The 21,555-nt window shown below is 62.2% G+C and overlaps 1 protein-coding gene across 5 annotated transcripts in view; it reads right to left on the bottom strand.

Moving 5' to 3' along the window:
• Positions 1–16,567, bottom strand: part of ATP2B4 (ATPase plasma membrane Ca2+ transporting 4) — a 62,074-nt gene extending 45,507 nt beyond the window's left edge. For 2 of the 5 annotated variants that reach the window (XM_032132775.1, XM_032132781.1), the window contains exon 1: positions 16,410–16,567. The gene's annotated coding sequence lies outside the window, so the exon portion shown is untranslated. Of the gene's footprint in view, positions 1–3,222; positions 3,247–10,260; positions 10,349–16,409 lie in introns of those variants that run through there. The other 3 variants (XM_032132780.1, XM_032132776.1, XM_032132779.1) reach the window with 3 other exon arrangements.
• Between the last annotated feature and the right edge of the window lie 4,988 nt (positions 16,568–21,555).

Raw genomic sequence — 21,555 nt, 5'->3', positions numbered from 1 at the left:
GGGGACACTCCAGAGCCAAACCCCGGCACGGGGGGGGGACCCCAGTGACGGCCAGACCCCCTCGTTCCCTCGCGGTGCAGAGGGGGAAGGAGCTCCCAGCCTGAATCCTGTACGAGTCGGGGGAATAAACGCGTCCCCCCCGCGGGCATCGCAGCTGGAAAAGGATCGGGAAAACGCCCAGGAAGCGCTGGGGCCTCGCGGAGCGCGGCAGCAGCAGCGCTGTGCCAGGGAAACCGAGTCACTGACCGAGTCACCAGCCGAGTGACAAAGCCAGTGACAAAGCCAGTGACAAACCAGTCACGGAGCAGGGGCTGAGCCCAGGGCGCGGGGCCGGTGCTGCGGCCCAGGAATGGCACCTCCAGCGGGAATTCGCTGTTGGGATCGGGATCAGGCGCTCGGGGCTGCTCTTCGCCAGCCCCCGCAGCAGCACCTCGGGCACGGCAGGGCAGGGCAGGGAGGGCAGGGCAGGGCAGGGCAGGGCAGGGCAGGGCAGGGCAAGCTCCCCTCGTCCCGCAGCCCCGCGGGTCCCGGCGAGTGACAATTCCCAACTCCCACGAGTGACAATTCCCAACTCCCACGCGGGGCCGGCTCCTCCGCACCTCCCCGTCCGCATCGCGGGGCTGGGGACGAGTGAGGGGACACGCCACGAGCCACCGCATCCCCAGGCTCAGCGTGCCACCCGCTGTCACCAGGGAGCCGCTGGTGTCACCAGCACCCCGCTCCTGGCGGTGCAGGTGCCCACGGGTGGCACAGTCCCATAGTATTCTCTCCCACGCGGCCGTGCCAGGCGCACAATTCCCGGTGCCAGCCACGTGCAGGCCACAAGGCTGGGGGCCTGTCCCCAAGCCGGCTGTCACCCCCTTGGCCCCTCGTCCCCACGCAGGGGACACCACGGGTGGGGAAGCCACCAGAGCATTGTCCCACCCCTGGCTGTGTCACACCATCCTCCTCCTCCTCCTCTCCTTCCTCCTGCCAGGCTGTGGGACCGAGAGGAGCGATGGCAGCAGGGCCAAGGTCACGGGGAAGGCACAAGGAAAAAGCAGGAAGAGGTGACATTCCCCCCAAATGCCACCGGCCACTCTGCGGGGCACTCACGCGGCCACCACCACCCTGCTCATTCCAGCTGCCCTGGCTCCCATTTTGCTCCTGTTTTGCCTCCTGCTAATTGACGTTGGAAAGCTGCTGGGTTTTGGCGTGCCCAAGGCAGCAATTAACTCCTGCGAAGGGCAGGGAAGAGGCTGGAGGCGGAACGCCGGGCACAGCCTTCGCGTGGATGCGGCGCTCCAGGACGCGGCTCCCCGAATCCTGCAGTCCTGAGCCCCAAAATCTGCATCCCTGAGCCCCTAAACCCACAGCCCTGAGCCTGCTGCCACCAGAGGCTGTGCCAGCCCCAGCTCCTGCTGCCCAGGCCTCCAAAAGCGTCGCATCCACGTGCCAAAGCCACCGGCGCAGCTGCCGGAGCCGCGGTGCCGGGGGCTCAGGAATCTGCCCTCGCCGCCGGCTGGGGCTTCCCCGCGCCTCAGGGTGCAGCGGCCCAGGAATTTCGGGGGGGTGGAAGCAAAGGAAAAGCAGGGAGCTCCAGGCGAGCTGTCAGGGGGAATGTTTCCATCTAAGGCCTTGGTATTTCTCTGGCGGCGCCTGCACTAAATCAGCGCAGCTCCTCTCATTATTCTTTTGTGCTTTACGAGGTAGCACGGCCGGTGCAGGAATGCAGGAGGACAGGGAGCAATCCCAGTCTCTCCTGCAGCACCAAACACCTGCAGGCCTCACCCTCTGCAGGGGCACAGCATCCCCCGGGCATCCCCTCTGTCCCCTCCGCCAGGTACCTGTCCCTGCTGAGGTGACACGTGGCCGAGCCTTGGTGCTGCCAGGCTGGCACGGCTGTCCTGGATCCCGGCACGAGGCTTTGTTCACTCCTTCTCCATCCCATTCAGAACCAGGAAATGGGTTCTTCCCAGCCTGGCAGCACCAAGAACCCACCAAACCCAAATCTGAGTGATTTGGCACCAGCTGGCACACAGTGGGTGACCCTTTACTCCTCTCTTCCCTTTCCTCTGGTTAAATCTGCTCCAGGGAGGTGTCCAGGGCAGCAGCTCCCACCCCGCTGCCCCCACGACCTCTTCTCCCACCTCCAGACCCATCCTGGGCTTGGCTTAGTGCTGATTTACAGCCACGGGCGACTCCAAAGCAGAGCTCTGGGATTTGGGCAGCTTGGAACTGCAGAGCGGGACTGGAGGATAAAAACAGGGCAGCAAAGCAGCCCCTGGGGCTGATCCGGCAGCACCACCAGGATGGACACGGAGCTGTGGCCACATCCCAGCCCTGTCCGAGCAACCTGGATCCTCCCAGCTCCCGGCACACCTGGACAGGAGGGAGGTGACACCAGGAATCCCGGCAGGACGGGCAGCTGGGAGTCCCATTCCCAGGGAGATGCTGCATCCCCCGGCTCTTGGATGCGCTACCAGGAGGCCCCTGAGGAGCAGGAGAGCCCGGAGCACGGCTGGGAGCAGTGTCCGTGCTGGCCAGGCCGGAGCAGAGGCCACGGGGCCGGGATCCAAGCCCAGGATGGTGCCAAGGGCAGGATGGGAAGAGCCCGGAGCTCTGCCGGGAGGGACGGGCGCTCTCTGCCCCACAGAGCTCCGGAGCTGTTCCTGGGCACGGCCAGCGGGATCCGCTGGGATTTTGGCCGGAGCTCGGGCAGAGCCTGGCCCAGCCCTTGCTGCCAGCCCAGGGCAGGGATGCTCCGGCCATTCCCAGCTCTCCCGTGGGATGGGGCAGCTCAGGAGCAGTGGGATGAGCACAGCTCATCTGAGCTCGGCCCCATCCCTCTCCCACCCCACCAATCCCCACTCCCGCTTTCCCACATCCCGTTCAGAAAGCGCAGGAATTTTAAGCTGGGCTTAAATAAAGTCAAACCCAGCGGGCCAGGCCCGACGCAGAGCAGAGGGGAGTCTGAGAGGCAAAACAACGCCCTGGGGGACGGGAGAGCCACCAGGCAGGACACGCGGACACGGGCACGGTATTTTTAGCAGGATTACACAGGGACAGGGGATTCCTACCCCAAAGATCCCTGGGGGCTGAAAATAGGTCCCGTCACTTCCTCCAGCAGCAGCCAGGAGAAGCATCGGCTGCTTGGGGGAGGCAGGAGGAGAAGAGGGGCAGCCCATGGGTTTCGGGGTGCCCGGGACACCCCGGGACAGCGGGGAGCACCTGGTGGCTCACCTTGTCACCGGAGCGCCGCCGGGAGCCGCTTCCTCTTCCCTATTCCGTGAAGAATCCCGTGGAATCCCTCCCCAAAAATCCCCCTCTGGATCACAGCGGGGGGAGGGGAAACTGAGGCAGGAGAGGCGGAGCCGGTTGGAGAGCACAGGGAAATTGGGAGAGCGGGGGATCCCCCGAAGCTGGGATGCGCTGTGGGGGAATCCCAGCAATTCCAGAGCGGGAAGGGCGATCCGGCAGCCAGATGCCGAGGGTGGCAGCAGCCCTGGGGACACGGGGAAGGGCCGGGGACAGCGATGCCCCTCCTGCCACCGCCACCACGTGAGCCGGGGAGGGGGACGGGATGGGTGTCCCTGCTCCGAGATCGCCTCCGCTCCGAGAATTCCCGCTCTGGATCACATCCCTGACGGGCACCGGGTAACTCCAGCGATGCCAGCTAGCTCGGATCCCTCTCTCCACGCTCCTCCGGCTGCAAATCCTTCTTTTCCCATCCAAAAAGCACGAGCCGAGCGGGGGATTTTTCCAAACTACAGCGGCGAGGCGGCACCAAGGGATGGGGGCGGGGTGGGGAGGGTTAGGAGAAGAAAAAAAATCAAATACAATTTCAAAAAAAAAAAAAAAAAAAAGGCTGCGAGCCCCTTTCGCTGCTGCAAAGGGTTAAAAAATAAAGTCGGGAAAAGCGATAGGAAAAACACACGCGGCTCTCAGGGAAGAGCGCGCCGGCTGCTCCCGTTTCCCTTCCCAACATGCCCCGCTCCTGGGAAAGTGTGGGCTGTTTTCCATATATAACTGCGAACTGTTCCATGCAGTAAGGAGTCTAATTAAAGGGAGCCAGGCGAGGAGGGAGAGTGCAGCGAAAGGCGATTTTTATCCCAGAGGTGGAGGGGGGGGAAAAAAAAAAAACCAACAACCAAACCCATCCCCAAATCCAGACCCTCGCCGAGAAAAACACGGGAAAAAAGCAGCAACAACAACAACAAAAAAAAACCGATAAAACAAATGAACAAACAAACAAAAAAAAGCCCCGTGGTGGTAGCGTGGAGATCCCCCCCCCCCAAAAAAAAAAAAAAAAAAAAATCCAGGCGGGAGAGGCGAATGGGAACGTGGAAAATATGGAAAATAAATAGGAGGGAAGAGCCAGATGGGCCAGGAGAGCACGGGGAGGGATAAAGCGGGATGAGGTGGGAGAGGGCACATTCACCCCCCCCGGGAGCCTCCCAGGGCCCTCCTCCCCTGTCCCCACCCCCCTCCCCGAGGCGGGAGAGGCGAGGATTTCAGTAAACAGCAGGAATCGGCTTGGAAAAGAAACACGAAAGCAAATCTGAGAGCGGGGCTGGGGGGTGGGAAACGCCAGGAAGGCACGGCGAGGGATGCCAGGGTGGGTGGGAGAGGCTGGAAGGGAAGGGGCACCATCCTGGGCACCCATCCCGAGCACCCACCCACTCAGGGCTGACCCACAGGGTCTCACCCCACGCTGGCAGCCCGGCCCTGCCTCTCCCAGCTGAATCCCACCGGTGTTTTGGGGAAACTCTCTCTTCCCGCGTCCAGGGGGATGGAAAAAACCCTTGGAAAAACCCTGGATTGTGCTTTTCAGAGGCGCTTTGTTCGAGCTGGGCTTCCCACCAGCGCCAGGCACTGCCGTAATCCAGAGCGGGCACCACACTCCCGGTTACCGGGGCCTGTCCCGGGGCTCAGGGCAATTAAAAACCGTTAGCGTGCTTTAATTAAGTGCTGATTAATATTGAAAAGTCGCCGAGTTGGGGACAGGCACCACCATCATCCTCATCTTCATCACGGGCATTGCTCTCAACTGCATGGGGCGATTTTGCTCCATAAAACTGGGCTTTGTCCTGCAGCCACAGCGCAGTCACCCCCATCTGGAACCACAGAGCGTTGGGCTGTCATTCCCAGCCCTGTCAGTCATTCCCGGCCCTGTCAGTCATTCCCGGCCCTGTCAGTCATTCCCAGCCCTGTCAATCATTCCCAGCCCTGTCAGTCATTCCCGGCCCCATCACCACACCTCTGCCCCACAGCCCAGGGCTCCTGGCACAGTCCTGACCTGCCATCCTGTTTGTGCCCCATCCAACCCCACACGTTCCCTCCTCCCAAGGCCCCAGAGCCTCCCAGCTGCACCAGTAACCCCGGCAAACTGGGATATCCCTTCCCTCCAGTGCCAGCACACCTCCCACATTTCTGCAAGGAGGGATGGGGCCTTCCAGCCCCGAGCCAGGCTTTGCCAGAGCCCTTTGTGCCATAAATGCCAGCTCGGGGTGCTCCAGGTCATCCCCCATCCCTAAAAAACAAGAAAAAACACCTACAATGACACCGAGATGGAACCCCAGAATGTTCGGGATGGAAGAGACCCTAAAGCTCATCCTATTCCATGGGAAGGGACACTTTCCCCTATCCCAGGGCGCTCCAAGCCCCGTCCACCCTGGCCTTGGATGCCAAGCTCAGGTTGAGTTCCAGAGCCAGGACGTGACACAGCGGGGACAAGGACACGGCGCTGCCGGGGGGGGCTCACCCCGCAAGCAACACCCCCCAAAAACCCCGCAGCCTCTGCCCAGCCTCCAAAGGAGAGGGACAAAGCAGCCCTGGGGTCACCTGAGGTGACAGCAGCCACCGGCCACTGTGTCCTGGCCGGAGCCGGAGCCGTGGGAGCTCTGGCACGGCCCTGCCCTGCCGGCACGGACCCAGGTGGGTCTCTAAGCACCAGCGCTAATCCCGGGATAATTGCGGCTTTAGCAGCGATAGGGCCCAGATTACCGGGAAAATCCGGGTGTTAGGGGCGCTGCGCTGGCAGGGAGCGGCGCCAGAGGCCGACGGAGAGAGGGATCTGCGGGAATACAGCACGGGATCCATGGGAATGCAGTGTGGGATCTGTGGGAATGCAGGGAGGGATCTGTGGGAATACAGCACGGGATCCATGGGAATGCAGGGAGGGATCTGTGGGAATACAGGGAGGGATCTGTGGGAATACAGCACGGGATCCATAGGAATGCAGGGAGGGATCTGTGGGAATACAGTGTGGGATCTGTGGGAATACAGGGAGGGATCTGTGGGAATACATCAAGGGATCTGCGGGAATACAGCACGGGATCCACGGGAATACAGTGCGGGATCTGTGGGAATGCAGTGAGGGATCCCACGAACACAGCAAGGGATCTGCGGGAATACAGCACGGGATCCATGGGAATACAGTGTGGGATCTATGGGAATGCAGGGAGGGATCCCACGAACACAGCAAGGGATCTGCGGGAATACAGCATGGGATCCATGGGAATACAGTGTGGGATCCCAGAAATACAGTCCGGGATCTGCGGGAATGCAGCGAGGGATCTGTGGGAATACAGCACGGGATCCACGGGAATACAGTGCGGGATCTGCGGGAATGCAGCGAGGGATCTGTGGGAATACAGGGAGGGATCCCAGGAATACAGCGAGGGATCTGTGGGAATGCAGTGAGGGATCTGCAGGAATGCAGGGAGGGATCCCAGGAATACAGCGAGGGATCTGTGGGAATGCAGTGAGGGATCTGTGGGAATACAGCGAGGCATCCCAGGAATACAGCGAGGGATCCCCTTGGACGCCGCAGCCCAGCGTGGCCGCACCTCGGGGTGGTGATTCCTGCTTCCCACCCCGCTGGAAAAATGCCGATCCCACCTGCCATGCCAGGGCTTCGCACGGGCAGGATTCCCCCTGCGGCCCAGCTGTCCCACCGGGATTGCTCTGCCCGCCAGAATCGCCCCCACGCCCAAGATCTTGGCTCCTGCATTTTCCCTGCAGGATCAGGGGCCTTCCCCTCCCTCTCCATCAGCCTGTGCACCTTCCACGGAGCCCAGGCAGGGGCTGGGCAGTGAGTTTGCTCCCGGAATAACGAGGATAGCGGGAATGCAGGGTGGCAGCTTGGACTGGGGTGCTCCAGCACTGTCTGGGAAGTGAGGAGGCCCCAGGTGAGGGTGCTGAGATTTGGGAAAATCCCTCTGCTCCCTGCTGGCTTTTCCTGGGTCCCTTCCCAGCGATCCTGTGCCTGAAGCATCATCTCGAGAGGGGACAGATCCCAGCAAGGTCCCGGGGACTGGGACACAACGCGGCCGGGCTGCGCAGGCAGCTGCGGCTGGGGGAGCGGCAGGAGGAAGGGAGGCTCCCTCATTGTCCTTTCCAGAGGGAAAAGGGACAGTCCCGCGCGTGGAAGCGCCAGGAAACACTTCCAGCTCCTCGCTCCGGGCCGTGCCTGCCCTTGGGGCCACACAGCCCCATCCCTCCCTCCTCCGGGCGCTGCAGAAATTCCATCTGCAGCATCTTCCCGGGATTCGATGCATTTCACGTCCGACTGCAGGAGCCGGAGGATCCCCTGGCTGCTGACCTGCACGGAAACACCCGGCTGCTGCGGGCAGGGACGGGAGAGAGGAGGAGGAAAGGCCATTCCTGCAGCCGGCTCCAGGCGTGGGATGCTCCAGCGGGTGCCCGGTGAGGCGAGACAGGCACGGAGCGCATCCAGGGATGGGGAGAGGTGGGAAAACAATGCCAAGGAGGGAAGCGAGGAATGGGAAGGGATGGAAGGCAGCGGGTCAGGAGCCGGCACAGCAGAATCCAGCGGGGGATACGGAGCTGGCGCACGGCGTGGATGGGTTTGGGCTCAGCAGAGCCGGGCCCGTGGGATCGGCTGCACCTGGAGAATCCGCTGGATACCAGGACAGCCCCCTCTGGATGAGCTTCCCCCAAAACAGGGAGCAACACCTCAGCACCCTGCCCGTGGCTCCAGCCTTTTCCACCTCCTCCAGGAGCCCCAGCCAGCACCCAGCACACTCCAGTAAATCCAAAACGCCGCTGGGATGAGAAATCCATGGATTTAACACCCCGTGGAACACCCAGGGGCACAGCACACCCCGGGGATGCCGGAGCAGGTAGCGGGATGAGCTTTTCCAGCTGGATTTCCCCATGAGGATGCGAGCAGGGCTCGGCTGTTTGCTTTCTCCTTCCTTTCCCCCCCCCTTTCCCTGGGAAATCTCCTGCTGACTCGGGAAACACCCTTGGGCGGGGAGGAGACGCTTCCCAGCCACAGCTTTGCTCCTTCCCTTCGTTTTTTTGGCCAGTCCAGCTGGGGTCAGATTGGAGAGCAATCCATCACTGGGGAAATAACACCACTGCAGGCCTCCTCCCTCAGAGAAACCTCAAAAGACAGCATTTAAGGCGAGCTTAATTTGGACAACTAAAAATAGCCAGCACCAGTCACACTGGAAAATGCAGGATGTGGAGCTTCACCCTCTCCCAGCTCCAGCCTGGACACGGGGCTTTGCGGCCCCCAGCCCCACAGATTTATCTCTAGGGATGAGCACGGCCTTGCTCCCACAAGGAATCCAGCAGGACCCTCCAAGGGCCCATCCCAGAGCCCTGCCTGGCTGCTCCGATGGAAGTGCGGGGACCCAAACCTTTCCCAGGCAGGATGTGGTGACTCAGAGCCACGTCTGCACCGGGACACCCAGGAAAGATCCCAGCCACGCTTCCCAGCTTCTCCCAGCCCGGCCAAGTTTCTGATCCCAGCTCCCCACAGCTGATTCAGCAGCCAGGCCTGTGCCATCGGGATAAATCCCGGTTGTCATTCCAGCTTGCCATTTCCACGCTTGCCAGGCGCGATTCCAGCCTCACTCCGACCATCCTGGGGCTCCTCCAGCACCACCCTGGCATTCCCAGCTGCCGGCACGGCCACAAATCCAGCCTGCCCTCATTTCCCTGCAATCCTCTTCCTTGCACCGAGCTCTCCATCCTTGCACTAATCCCTCCCTTGCTCCAGAGGCAGGAATAATGTTTAACTCAGGTTCACGCCGGAGTACGAGCTCCCTCCCAGCCCGGGTCACCAGGCATGTCCCCGTCACCGAGGCCGTGCCGGATCCGTGCTGCTGGCACGGCCACGTGCCCGGCTCCGGCAGGAAGCCCCTCTGGAGCGGGAAGCTCCGGGAAGCTCTCGGCACCACGCGCTGCCGGCTGCCAGCTGCAGCGATCCGTCACGGCGGGGATTGGGACGCAGCCGGGCTGAGCTGTGCAGGTGCCACACGAATTCCACAGCCGGCAGATCCCGCTCGGAGCCATCCCATTTCCCCCGGCTCATCCCAAAATCAGGGGGCTTTGACAGAACAAGGATGAGAGGGGACAACGCTGGAGGATGGAGCCATCTCCTCGCTCATCCCGGTGTCGCTGGGCTGCCTGTGGGATGGCAGGAGTAGGAAAACAGCTTTCCCACTGGATCCCGGGATGTGCCCCCAGCAGCGCTCCAGCAACACGGGGTTATTTTTAAGAAGCTGGCGAGAAGGTGGGAAGAGAGGCAAGGAGCTGGAATGCCATGAGGGCCACGCCACCAAGCCTCTGGAAAGGCTGGAGCCCCGCAGAGGCGAGGCATCGGCATTCCCAGGCAGGAACAAAAGGCGAGAAGCGAAAAGCCGAGGGCATTCCAGGGGCCACGGGCACCTCCCGGGGTGGCGAAGGGACAGTAAAGCTCCAGCTGCCGCAGCAGGGTCCTTAATTAGCATCTTCGAAAATCAGACACCTTCTGCCCGAAATCCGAGCCCGGACCTGCAAATCTGATCACCGACCCCGATGCTCAAAGAGCAAAGGTCACTTCCAACCCCACACAGGCCCTGCCACCGCCCCGCGGGGCTGCGCTGCCCCGCGCTCCCCCCGGCGCCTGCATTCACCCCCTGCCCACCGCCAGCCCCCCCAGACCCAGCAGAGGCAGCACGGTGAGGGCCAGCGGCTTATTTTTAGCCTGGAGAAGGCAGGAGCCGGGAGCAGCCATCCCGACTCTTGCCCTTGGCATGGGACACGCCGCTTTCCCCCCCGGCAGCGAGAGCCCCGGGCCCCCCGCACCCCGCTGCCCCCGGCTCTGCAGCGCTGCGTCCCCCCCGGGGCTGGCATCACCTCCCCTGGCACGGCTCCTGGGCCCGGGCAGGAGGAGGAGGATGCTGGGCTCAGCCCTGGAGCCGGCCCCGCGGCACAAGCAGCGGGATTATTTACAGCTCCTTAACGGAGCGAGGCAGGGCTGACCTTTGCGAGCCGCAGACAAAGAGGAGATGTCGGGAATCGCTGCTGCGGGACCCTTCCCGGCCCGGCGGGAGGAGCGGGGGGCCAGACCCACGCTGGAGGGGGTTCGGCAGCGGGGAGCCGGCCAAGGCCACGGAGGAGAAGCCAAGCGCGCTGGGATCCCAGCCTGGGAAAAGGAGGGATCGGATTCCTCCCTGCCCGGCCCCGCCGGACAAACTCTTCCGGGTGGGGACTCCTACGCGCTCTGCCCGGGCTCAGCCGCAGCTCGCTGCTTCTTCCCGCAGCCCACGGCTGCCTCGGCGGCAGGAAAACGCAGGGATCCGGCACGGAATGGGAAAATCGCGGCTGGTTCTCGCCCCCGGCACCCCGCTCGGCTCAGCCCCAGCTGCCGACTCATCCCGGCCGTGGAAGCGTCGAAGGAAAAGTTTCCCCGTCAGCACAAAACGCGGACACTTGGCCCAAGCTTCCCCTTGGCTGCTGCTGCCGCCGCCCTGGGCAGGAGTTCCCCCCGTTGGGGACACGCCAGGGCCCGGCCCCGGGTGGCCGCAGTGGGCGGGGGTGGCAGGGGACAGGCCCGGGCTCTGCAGTGGGGCGCTGGTGTGGCCCCAGGGGCTGCCACAGCCCCTCGTGCCGCAGGGAAGGAAGGGATTCCCGAGGCCAGGAGCTCTCCCTGTGGCACTGGATGATCCTTCCCACGTCCCTTCCCTCGCTCCGAAGCTGCGGGATTTGGGCAGAGGGCTGCTGGTGTCCCAGCTGTGTGTCCCCTCCCCAGCCTGCACCCTCCTGGTCCCTGTTTAGGTCCCCATTTAGGACTTGATGCCATGATCCAGAAGCCCAGAAATCCCAGGGAAGCTGCCCAGGAGCACTCAGCATCCCACCAGGATCCCCATGTCCCTCACCACCGGCCTGGGCTGCAGTGGCCTGGCTGCCCTGGAGAGAGCAGAGCCGGCCCAAAAGGGAATCCCACAGCCCCAACTCCTGATTCCAGGGCTGTGCATCGGCTTCCCACGTTCAAATCCGACACCCCTCCCCGAAGCTCACAAATGCAGGAGGACTCTGAGCTCAGCTGTTACTCACAGAGAGCTCTCCCAGGATTTGAGGTGCTTAATTAGCGGTTTAAAGGAGTCACCAGCCGGGTGGATGACGCCCCAGCGGGTGTCATTTGCTCTGCAGGGCTCAAGCTTCCCTCCTGTCCCTATCCAGGCTTCCCTTCTGTCTCTTTTCCCTTTTCCTAATGATCCAGCAGAGGGGCAGGGTTTATAAGTACATGGAAACTCTATAATCGCCGTGCATTAAAGCCAAGAGCAACTAATTAAAACATCAAAGTCACAGGGTTCATTAGCTCGGCCTCGGCGCTGGCAGGAGGTGACAGGGAACGTGCCTGTCACCCGACTGCTCCCAGGGACCCCAAGGCTGGCCCCGCACCCCAAAACACATTCCCTGTCCCAGTGGCACTGGGAAAACCAGTGGGGAGCTCTGGGCTGGGCAGGATCCTGTCACCTGCCTGTCCCTGTCCCCCCGCTGGTCACCTCTGCCTGCACCAAAGTGGAGAGGAGGGAGGCTGGGGACAGCTCTGCCACCCTCTGCCATCAACGCTGCTTCCTCCAGGAGCATCTCCAGCACCAGCACCACCCATTGGATCCCTGTTCCCACCCAGCACAGCACGAGGGGGAGAGGGATGGGTTCAAATTCCCAGCTCGCCCCCACTGATTTATCTCCTCCTCTGCACACCAGATCCCCACGGGTGTGCCAGAACAGCCATTCCTTACCGGGAATGCTGCAGGCATCCAGCAGCATCCCCTGATCCTGGAGTTCCCAGCAAGCCAGGGGAGGTGGGGACCACCAGGGAAGTGGCACCGCTTGTGCTGCAGTGGCCACTTTCCATCTAAGGGCCTGCATCCCATTGCTGTGGTCATACTGACCATTGGCCACATCCCCATCTAAGGACCTGCATCCCTTTGCCATGGTCACACTGACCATCGGTCACTTCCCAAAGGACCTGCATCCCATTGCCATGGGCACTCTCATCACTGGTCACTTCCCAAAGGACCTGCATCCCTTTGCCATGGTCACACTGACCATCGGTCACTTCCCAAAGGACCAGCATCCCTCTGCCATGGGCACTCTCATCACTGGTCACTTCCCAAAGGACCAGCATCCCTCTGCCATGGGCACTCTCATCACTGGTCACTTCCCAAAGGACCAGCATCCCTCTGCCATGGGCACTCTCATCACTGGTCACTTCCCAAAGGACCTGCATCCCTTTGCCATGGTCACACTGACCATCGGTCACTTCCCAAAGGACCAGCATCCCTCTGCCATGGGCACTCTCATCACTGGTCACTTCCCAAAGGACCAGCATCCCTCTGCCATGGGCACTCTCATCACTGGTCACTTCCCAAAGGACCTGCATCCCATTGCCATGGGCACTCTCATCACTGGTCACTTCCCAAAGGACCTGCATCCCTCTGCCATGGGCACTCTCATCACTGGTCACTTCCCAAAGGACCTGCATCCCATTGCCATGGGCACTCTCATCACTGGTCACTTCCCAAAGGACCTGCATCCCTCTGCCATGGGTACTCTCCTCACTGGTCACTTCCCAAAGGACCTGCATCCCTCTGCCATGGGCACTCTCATCACTGGTCACTTCCCAAAGGACCAGCATCCCTCTGCCATGGGCACTCTCATCACTGGTCACTTCCCAAAGGACCTGCATCCCTCTGCCATGGGCACTCTCATCACTGGTCACTTCCCAAAGGACCTGCATCCCTCTGCCATGGGCACTCTCATCACTGGTCACTTCCCAAAGGACCTGCATCCCTTTGCCATGGTCACACTGACCATCGGTCACTTCCCAAAGGACCTGCATCCCTCTGCCATGGTCACTCTCATCACTGGTCACTTCCCAAAGGACCTGCATCCCTCTGCCATGGGCACTCTCCTCACTGGTCACTTCCCAAAGGACCTGCATCCCTCTGCCATGGGCACTCTCATCACTGGTCACTTCCCAAAGGACCTGCATCCCATTGCCATGGGCACTCTCCTCACTGGTCACTTCCCAAAGGACCAGCATCCCTCTGCCATGGGCACTCTCATCACTGGTCACTTCCCAAAGGACCTGCATCCCATTGCCATGGGCACTCTCATCACTGGTCACTTCCCAAAGGACCTGCATCCCATTTCCACGGCCACACCGAGCATCCCTCCCTGGGCTCCACGTCCCTGCCCCAGCCGCTCCCGGAGCCCAGCGGGATCTCCGGGCTTTCACCCCAGGTTTTCCGCTGGCTCCTTTCCCAGCACGGCGCAGCCCTGCCCGGCGGGGAGGAGCCGTGGGCGAGGAGGAAGCCAGAGCTGCCAGCCCTTCCCCGGGCCCTGCGCGGGGAGCAGCAGCAGCAGCAGCAGCAGCAGCAAGCGGGCGGCGGCCGCAAGTGCCCCGCACCGCAGGGATTTGAGTCCCCGAGTCCCCGCAGGCTCCATCCCGCGCTGCTGGAACGGGCGCGTGTGGCCACTGCGGGAAAACTCCGCTCGTGGCCTAGCAGGGAGGAGAAAACAGGAAAAGGGAAAAAAAAAAAAAAAAAAAAAAAAGCCAACCAAAACCACAACCCGAGAGAGGAGCGGGGAACGCGCGGTGAATCCGCGGCCCCGGCGAAGGGAGGGCAGGGAAGGAGCAGGGGGCAGGCAGGGAAGGACTCCCTGTCTCTCAGGGCTTGGGGACAAGGGGAAACTCCAGGCTCAGCTCCACCCCGGCTCTTTCGACTGCTGAACAATAGTGAAGAGGAGCAGCCGTCCCTCCCTGCTCTTACTCATCCTGCCCAAGGACCTGTGCCATCCTTCGGCTGCCCCCGCCCTGCCCGGCCTCTGCCCGGGGGCTCGGGCTCGGCGGCTCCCGGCTCCGGAGGCTGCAAGGCTCGGGTGACAGCGACAGATCCCCCGGGAAGAGATGCGGACCCACGGCACGCGAGCGGCGAGCCGGCAGCGCAGGGAATTCCCTCCGTCATCATCGCAAGCGAAAACAAAAAAAAAAAAAAAAGATAAAAAAAAAAAAAAAGAAACCAACACCCAACAACAGCCTGCGCCCTCTCAAACCTCTCTACCTGCAAGCGCTCCAGCACTTCCCAGCGCTTTTCTAGCCGGGAAGGAGGCAGGGAAGGAGCCGGGGCTCGCACGGGGAGCGGCAGGCACGGCCCCGCCGGCGGCCAGGGTGGAACGGGGCCGGAGCCCGCGGGGAATGCGCGGTGCGAGGGGAGGAACGGGGAAGCGCTGCCTCCTGCCCGCCCTGGGCACTTCCCAGCTCCACCTGCACCATCCCGGCACTGGCACCTTCCCCGTGCCACGGCGATCCGCGTATCCACGTCAATCCAGCCCGGCCGGACGGAGTCACAGCGTGGAATTTGGGAAGCCCCCAAGCCCACCCAGCGCCCACCATTGAAGGAGGGCCCTCCACCCCCCACATACGAGGGGCACCTGCAGCCCCCCTGAGGCAGCAGCCAGCCCACGGGTGGGATTCCGAGGGGGGGAGGTCACCCGAGGGGGCAGCCGGGGAGGGAAGCCCGGGGCTGGGGAGGGATCCCCGGGGAGCGGCGGGGTGGGGCTGGCGGAGCGCGGGGGCGTCAGCCTCTCTCGCTCATGATTTAATAATTTAGGTGCGTTTCAGTGCTCAGAGAAGCGAAAGATTGAGGGCAGTGTCTGGAGCCAGGCAGGGCGCAGGCAGCGGTGCAGCCCCTGCCTTGTCCACGCAGCCCGAGGGGGGTTTGGGTTGGGGGGGCTCAGCTCGGTGTCCCCCGGCCCCAGGACGGCTCTGCGTGCCCCGTGGCGAGCTCCGAGCACTCACCTCCACCCCAGCTCGCTGCCCTCGGCTCCTGCCCGTCCACCCACGTCCAGGGCTGCCCGTCCACGGCCACGCGCAGAAACTGGCTGCACTGGTTTGAGCTTCGCAATGCAAACCCCCACCCAAGCTCAGGTCTCCAGAGATAAGAGCACAATAACCTATTGTCCCTCCTCCCCTCCCAACATCTCCACTCGCCTCTGGCGAAGCAGGGAGGGACCACCCAGCTCCGCACAGCCCCCCCCGCCCCCGCCGCCGGGCAGCCCACGGGGGGCACGGACCCACCGAGCCAGGCCAGGGATGCTGGGAGGCTCCAGAGCCGGGGCTGGGATGCAGGGAAAGCGCTGGGGGTAGAGGCAGGAGGAGGCGGACGAGGCCAGAGCCTGGCCGGCTTTCCTATAGATTTCCTGATTTATTTTTTAATTTATTTTCCGCCTCCCCACTCCTGTTTTCTGCCGTGGCTCTGCCCAGCTGGATTGGTGCAGGCAGGAGGGGGACGTGCCCAGCCGTGGCGTGGGCAACCCCCACGCACCTCCCCGCTGCATCCCACCCTCCCCACTGCATCCCACCCACCCCACCCGAGTCACCCCACTCCAGGCAGGGAGCAGAGCCCCCCCTGCTGCCCCACGGGTGGGGAAAAATCCACCCCAAACCCACCCACGCAGCACCTTCCCCGCTCTGTCCTTGGGCTGCCGCAAGCCCCCCTCCCCTTCCCCCGCCTCTTCCTTCCTCCATCATCCTCCTCCTCCCCGCAATGCCACAACTCGCTGCCTCCCAAAAATCCAGCAACACGCGCGAGCGGGAACCCCGCGCCCGCCCCCTCCCCCGCCTCAAGGGCAGGCAACAAGTTGTAGGATCCGACCGGAGCGTTCCCCCCACCCCAAATACCGGGGGGCTGCCGGAGTTACCCCCCACAAGATGGTTTGGGGGCTGCACGCCCCGCAGCCCCCCCCCCCCACACCCCAGAGCGGCCGGACCGCGCTCATCCCATCACCCCACCCCTCTCCCACGTGGGATTGAGATCGGGGGGTCCCACGCCGAGTCCCCCACCCCACGCTCTAGGGACCCACGCCAAGCCCCCTTCCCCCATCCCACCTGCTGCACTGGGACGGAGCGGGGCGGGTGAAATCCCCGCTGCCAGCGCCCCACCCGCCCCGGCAGAGCGGTGGCAGCGATGCTCCCACCCACCCGCGCCCACCGCCCCTACAAAGAACCCCCTCCGAGACCGCCCCACGCCACTCCCGTGTGTCCCCCTCCCCCCAGCACCTCAACCCCCCGCGGGACCCCCGTGTGCGGCGCTGCCGGGGTCCCCCCGCTCACTCACCGGCTCCGGTCCCACGGCGCCCGGCTGGCGGCGGAGCCCCCGCGACTGGCCATGGGATGGAGGGGGAACGGTCCCGGAGCTAGCGGGAGAAAATGCTTGTCATGGCAACCCCCCGTGCCGTGCGGGGCCGTGCGGGGCCGGGCCGGCGAGGGAGGGGACGGCGGGCAAGGAGGGGGAGGGCTCGTCCCAGCCCGCCGGGGGAGGGGCTCCCTTAAGGTGGCTGCACGCCCCGACGGCTGCTTAAGGGGGACGGCGAAAGGAACGGGGTGAACCTCCCAGCGCGGGAGGAGAACCCCAAAACAGGGGCAGGACCTCACGGGCAGAGTGGGGGGTGCACGCCTGAAAAGGGTGGGGACACCCGCGGGCAAGGTGGGGACCCTCAGTTAGGGTGGGGACCCCCTCGAGCAGCCCCATACACCCCTAGGCAATGCGGGGACCTCTGTGGGCAGAGTGGGGTGTGCAGCCCAAAAAGTGTGGGGACACCCCGGACAATGTGGGGACCCCCCCCCCCCCGAAAGATTGGGAGTTCAGCCCCAAAAAGTGTGGGGACCCCCACGGGCAGCCCCATGCACCCCCAAGCAGTGTGGAGACCCCCCTGAGCAATGTGGGGTCACCCCTAGGGCAGAGTGGGGTGTGCACCCCCAAAAAGTGTGGGGACACCCCCGGTCAATGTGGGGACCCCCACGGTCAGAGCGGGGTGTGGACCCCTGGGCAGTGTGCAGACCCATCCCCAGAGCAGTGTGGGCACCCCAAAAAAAGCGAGGGCACCCTCGTGCCCCAACCCCTCCCCACTCCGGATGGGGGGGAGGCAGAAGGAGCACCGGGACCTGCGGAAAATTGGGGTTCTTTGTGGGGTTAAAGTGGTTTTGGGGTTCAGTCTGACCCCCCCGAGAGTGGCTGTCCCCTCATGGGACACTTGGGGGGTGCTGGCACCCTGAGATCCACGAGGGTCCAGCATTTACAACTCCCCCCCCCCCCCCCCTCATTCCAGATCCCACCCTCACCCCTTTTTTTAAAGGAACCGGGATAAAATCCCCCATGGCATCGTTCCCAAAGCACGGATGGGAAAGCAAAGCAGTGGCCATCATTCCCAAAGTGGTGGCCATCATTCCCAAAGCGGTGGCCATCATTCCCAAAGCGGTGGCCTCGGGGCAGGGCCCAGCAGGGCTGGGGGGGGGCACCTTAAATCTCCCCCCGCGGGCCCAGTTTGGGCTCGCAGCGGTTCCAGTTAAACCAGTGGAACACCCGTACGGGCACAGCCCCTCATTAGCCCCTCATTAGCGCTCCGAACGGATTTTTTCCCCCCTTGAGGGCCTGCACCTCCAGAATTTCACAATTCCACATTCCTGAGCGCTCCCAGGCCGGGAGCCGGGCCTGGATACGGAGCCCTTCGCCCTGGGAATTCCTCCTTTCCATTTTCCAGCAAAATCCCTCCCTCAGCTCACCGGGATGGACTTTCCCGCTCAGGTGAGCTGATCCACAGGTTGTTTTGGAGCAGGGAATGTTGTTTGAAGTCACCTGTGGATTTAATTCCCTCTCCGCGTCCTTTGGAGCACAACCTGGCCCTGAGCTTTGCTTTGAGGGGAGGAAAACGCCCTGGGCTGGGAATTCCTCCTCAGCATCTTCCTGGGGAGTTCACGGGGTTATTCCCTCTGAAAATAAAACATTTTAGGCCTGGAGATTCTCATGACAAGGCCAAAGGTTGAGCCTCAAAAACCAAACTCAGGCCTCCTCCATTGAACGGCTCCACGCTCGCCTGACATAAAAAACGGGAATAAACACAAACACAGGGATTTTATCCCTCCACCAAAATCAGACAGCCCTGACCAGACTGGTTCTCCATGACCAGCTTGGAACACCTTGGGAAAGAGGTGTTGGAGCAGCTGGCAGGCACCGCTTCCAACGGGCCGGGATGCAAAACTGCTATTGAGACGTAAGAGCCTTTTCCAACGGGTTCTGGGAGCTTGGAAGGCATCTCTGACCATCTGGATCCCGGCTCTTGGAAGGAAATCAGCCTTCCTGCCTCAGGGAAGCCGTGTGAGCAGGGCAGCTCGGCAACGCCGGGAATTTGCAGCCTCCTCGGGCTCCTGGATTGGGGTTGAAAGTGGGAAAAGCAGGTTTTCCACCCGACGCGGTGGCTGAGGGAGGGAGCGGCCAAAATCCGTGTGGGAAATGTTATTCCCGTGCAGTGACAGGCAGCGATTCCTGAACAGAACCATGACCAGCCCCGGAGCCCCTTCCAGGCCACGTTTAAGGAGAAGCACGTGGAGGAAAAGGAAAAATCCCGGCAGGAGCGGGAGCATCCCCTCCAAACCGGCCCCGAGCTGTCCCCACATGCTGCAGACCGGGGAAAATTCCTTCAGGGAGTATTTTGGGACACTCTGAAGACCCTCTGTGTGTGTCCCTGCTTCCTAGGAGCCCGCCCGCCGTGCTGCCACTCCCCTTCAGCCACAGGATGGATTTGGGGTCCAGTAGGACAGGCTGGATTTGGGGTGGCAGTGGGGACAGGCTGGATTTGGGGTGGCAGTGGGGACAGGCTGGATTTGGGGTGGCAGAGGGGACAGGCTGGATTTGGGGTGGCAGAGGGGACAGGCTGGATTTGGGGTGGCAGTAGGACAGGCTGGATTTGGGGTGAGAGTGGGGACAGGCTGGATTTGGGGTGGCAGTAGGACAGGCTGGATTTGGGGTGGCAGTGGGGACAGGCTGGATTTGGGGTGGCAGGGGGGACAGGCTGGATTTGGGGTGGCAGAGGGGACAGGATGGATTTGGGGTGAGAGTGGGGACAGGCTGGATTTGGGGTGGCAATAGGGCAGGCTGGATTTGGGGTGGCAGAGGGGACAGGATGGATTTGGGGTGGCAGAGGGGACAGGATGGATTTGGGGTGGCAGTAGGACAGGCTGGATTTGGGGTGAGAGTGGGGACAGGCTGGATTTGGGGTGAGAGTGGGGACAGGCTGGATTTGGGGTGGCAGAGGGGACAGGCTGGATTTGGGGTGAGAGTGGGGACAGGCTGGATTTGGGGTGGCAGAGGGGACAGGCTGGATTTGGGGTGGCAGTGGGGACAGGCTGGATTTGGGGTGGCAGTGGGGACAGGCTGGATTTGGGGTGGCAGAGGGGACAGGATGGATTTGGGGTGGCAGAGGGGACAGACTGGATTTGGGGTGAGAGTGGGGACAGGCTGGATTTGGAGTGGCAGTAGGACAGGCTGGATTTGGGGTGGCAGAGGGGACAGGATGGATTTGGGGTGAGAGTGGGGACAGGCTGGATTTGGGGTGGCAGTGGGGACAGGCTGGATTTGGGGTGGCAGAGGGGACAGGCTGGATTTGGGGTGGCAGTAGGACAGGCTGGATTTGGGGTGAGAGTGGGGACAGGCTGGATTTGGGGTGGCAGAGGGGACAGACTGGATTTGGGGTGGCAGAGGGGACAGGCTGGATTTGGGGTGAGAGTGGGGACAGGCTGGATTTGGGGTGGCAGAGGGGACAGGCTGGATTTGGGGTGAGAGTGGGGACAGGCTGGATTTGGGGTGGCAGTGGGGACAGGCTGGATTTGGGGTGGCAGTAGGACAGGCTGGATTTGGGGTGGCAGGAGCTCACAGGAGAACTCCGACGGAGATTCTGGATCCCGCCAGGAAGCCCCTGCTGTGCCTTTGGCCTCCTCATCCGCCTTGGATCCCGGCTGGATTGTCATTTATTCCCTTTTTTCCACCCCAAACGAACTCTGGCCATGGATGCAGGGAGCAAATCCCCTTTCCCAGCTGGGATCCAGCCAGGAGCTCTCTCCTGGATGCAGGAGGGATTCCCAGGAGGGATTCCTGGATGGATTCTCCTTGTTCCTTGCCGGCTCCTCTGGATCCCCACCACATCCCAAAGGCCTCTCCCTTCCCATTCCCTGGAAAATCAGCCAAACTCCCCCAGTGACCAGCAGCACCCGAGCTCTCCATCCGGCACCTAAACCCCAACAGGAATGTCCGCTGTTATCCCGATTTTTGCCACCTCTTTTCTTCTCCCGACGCTTTTCTGGCTGCTCTGGAAGCGAAGCAGAGCAGTGCCCGGCCTGGGCAGCGTCAGACCTCGAGCGAGGAGACCCAGCAGCACCAAGATATCAAATAAATCACCCCAAAATAGAAAACGTCGCTCCAGCAGGCTCTTCCCTAAAAAAAAAAAAAAATAAGAAATCCGGCTTCCCCGATGATTTCCCTTTAAACCCAGCCTCTAATATTTGTATTAATTTGCCTTTAATGCCTCCCAGGCTGGGAACTTGTAGGTGGAGTTTTTAGCCCGAAAAATGAATTAAATCAGCCGAGTTGTATCAGCCAAGTTACAAACCCATCAAAACCCGGGGCCAGATCCTGATCTCATCCCCCGGAGGGGGTAAATCCAGCGGGGAGGATTTTTTGTCGCGGTGCCGGCGAGCGGAGCTCCGGATTGGAGCCCCCGGGTTTCTCATGGAAACACTGAGTGACTTTTGAGCACAAGGCAGAGTCAGGGGTCTGTAAAATCTCTCTCCCGTTCAAGGGCTAAATTTAGGGATGGCCAGCGAGAGCGCCAGCGATGGGACTTGCGGTGCTCGGGGATAAATAACCCCTGGAGAGGCTTTGTTGGGAATACCGGGGGCTGCTGGGGGTGTCCTGCTGGGAAAAGGGGGTTTGGGGGATTTTTCCTGCTTTTTTTCCCCCCACTTTTCCCTCTCCCTGCTCATCCCTGAGCTGCAGCACCCAGAGGTGCCTGTTCAAGGCTGGGATTCCTGCCTGGAATCTGCGGGATGCCGATGGAAAAGGTCCCATCACGATCCCATCAAATCCAAACCGATTCCCTGCCCTGCTCTGGGCTTTCCCCTCACTTCAGGGCCTTTGGAGCACCCAAAAATTCCCACCAAAAACCCCTAATTACCCATCGCCACACTAATGAACCTCCCCTAGCCCATTCCTGCTCCCAATTATTCCAGCAGCTCCGTTAATTCCTAATTAAGCAGCTCCTTCACTGGGGAAAAGGGGCTTGACAGGAGAAGCGAAAACGCCAGAGGAGGAATTTGGGAATTGGGAGGGATTTATGGCTGTAATTAGGAGGCAAAATTGTTTGCTCACCTACGGAATTCATCACCCAAGTGTCTGGGAGCTCTTCCCTTCCCCACACATTCCCGGTTGGAAG

This window comes from Corvus moneduloides, chromosome 24 (assembly GCF_009650955.1).
Source record: "Corvus moneduloides isolate bCorMon1 chromosome 24, bCorMon1.pri, whole genome shotgun sequence".
Lineage (NCBI taxonomy): Eukaryota > Metazoa > Chordata > Aves > Passeriformes > Corvidae > Corvus > Corvus moneduloides.
The sequence above is the reverse complement of the archived record's forward strand: the minus strand, read 5'-3'. Positions and strand labels throughout refer to the sequence as shown.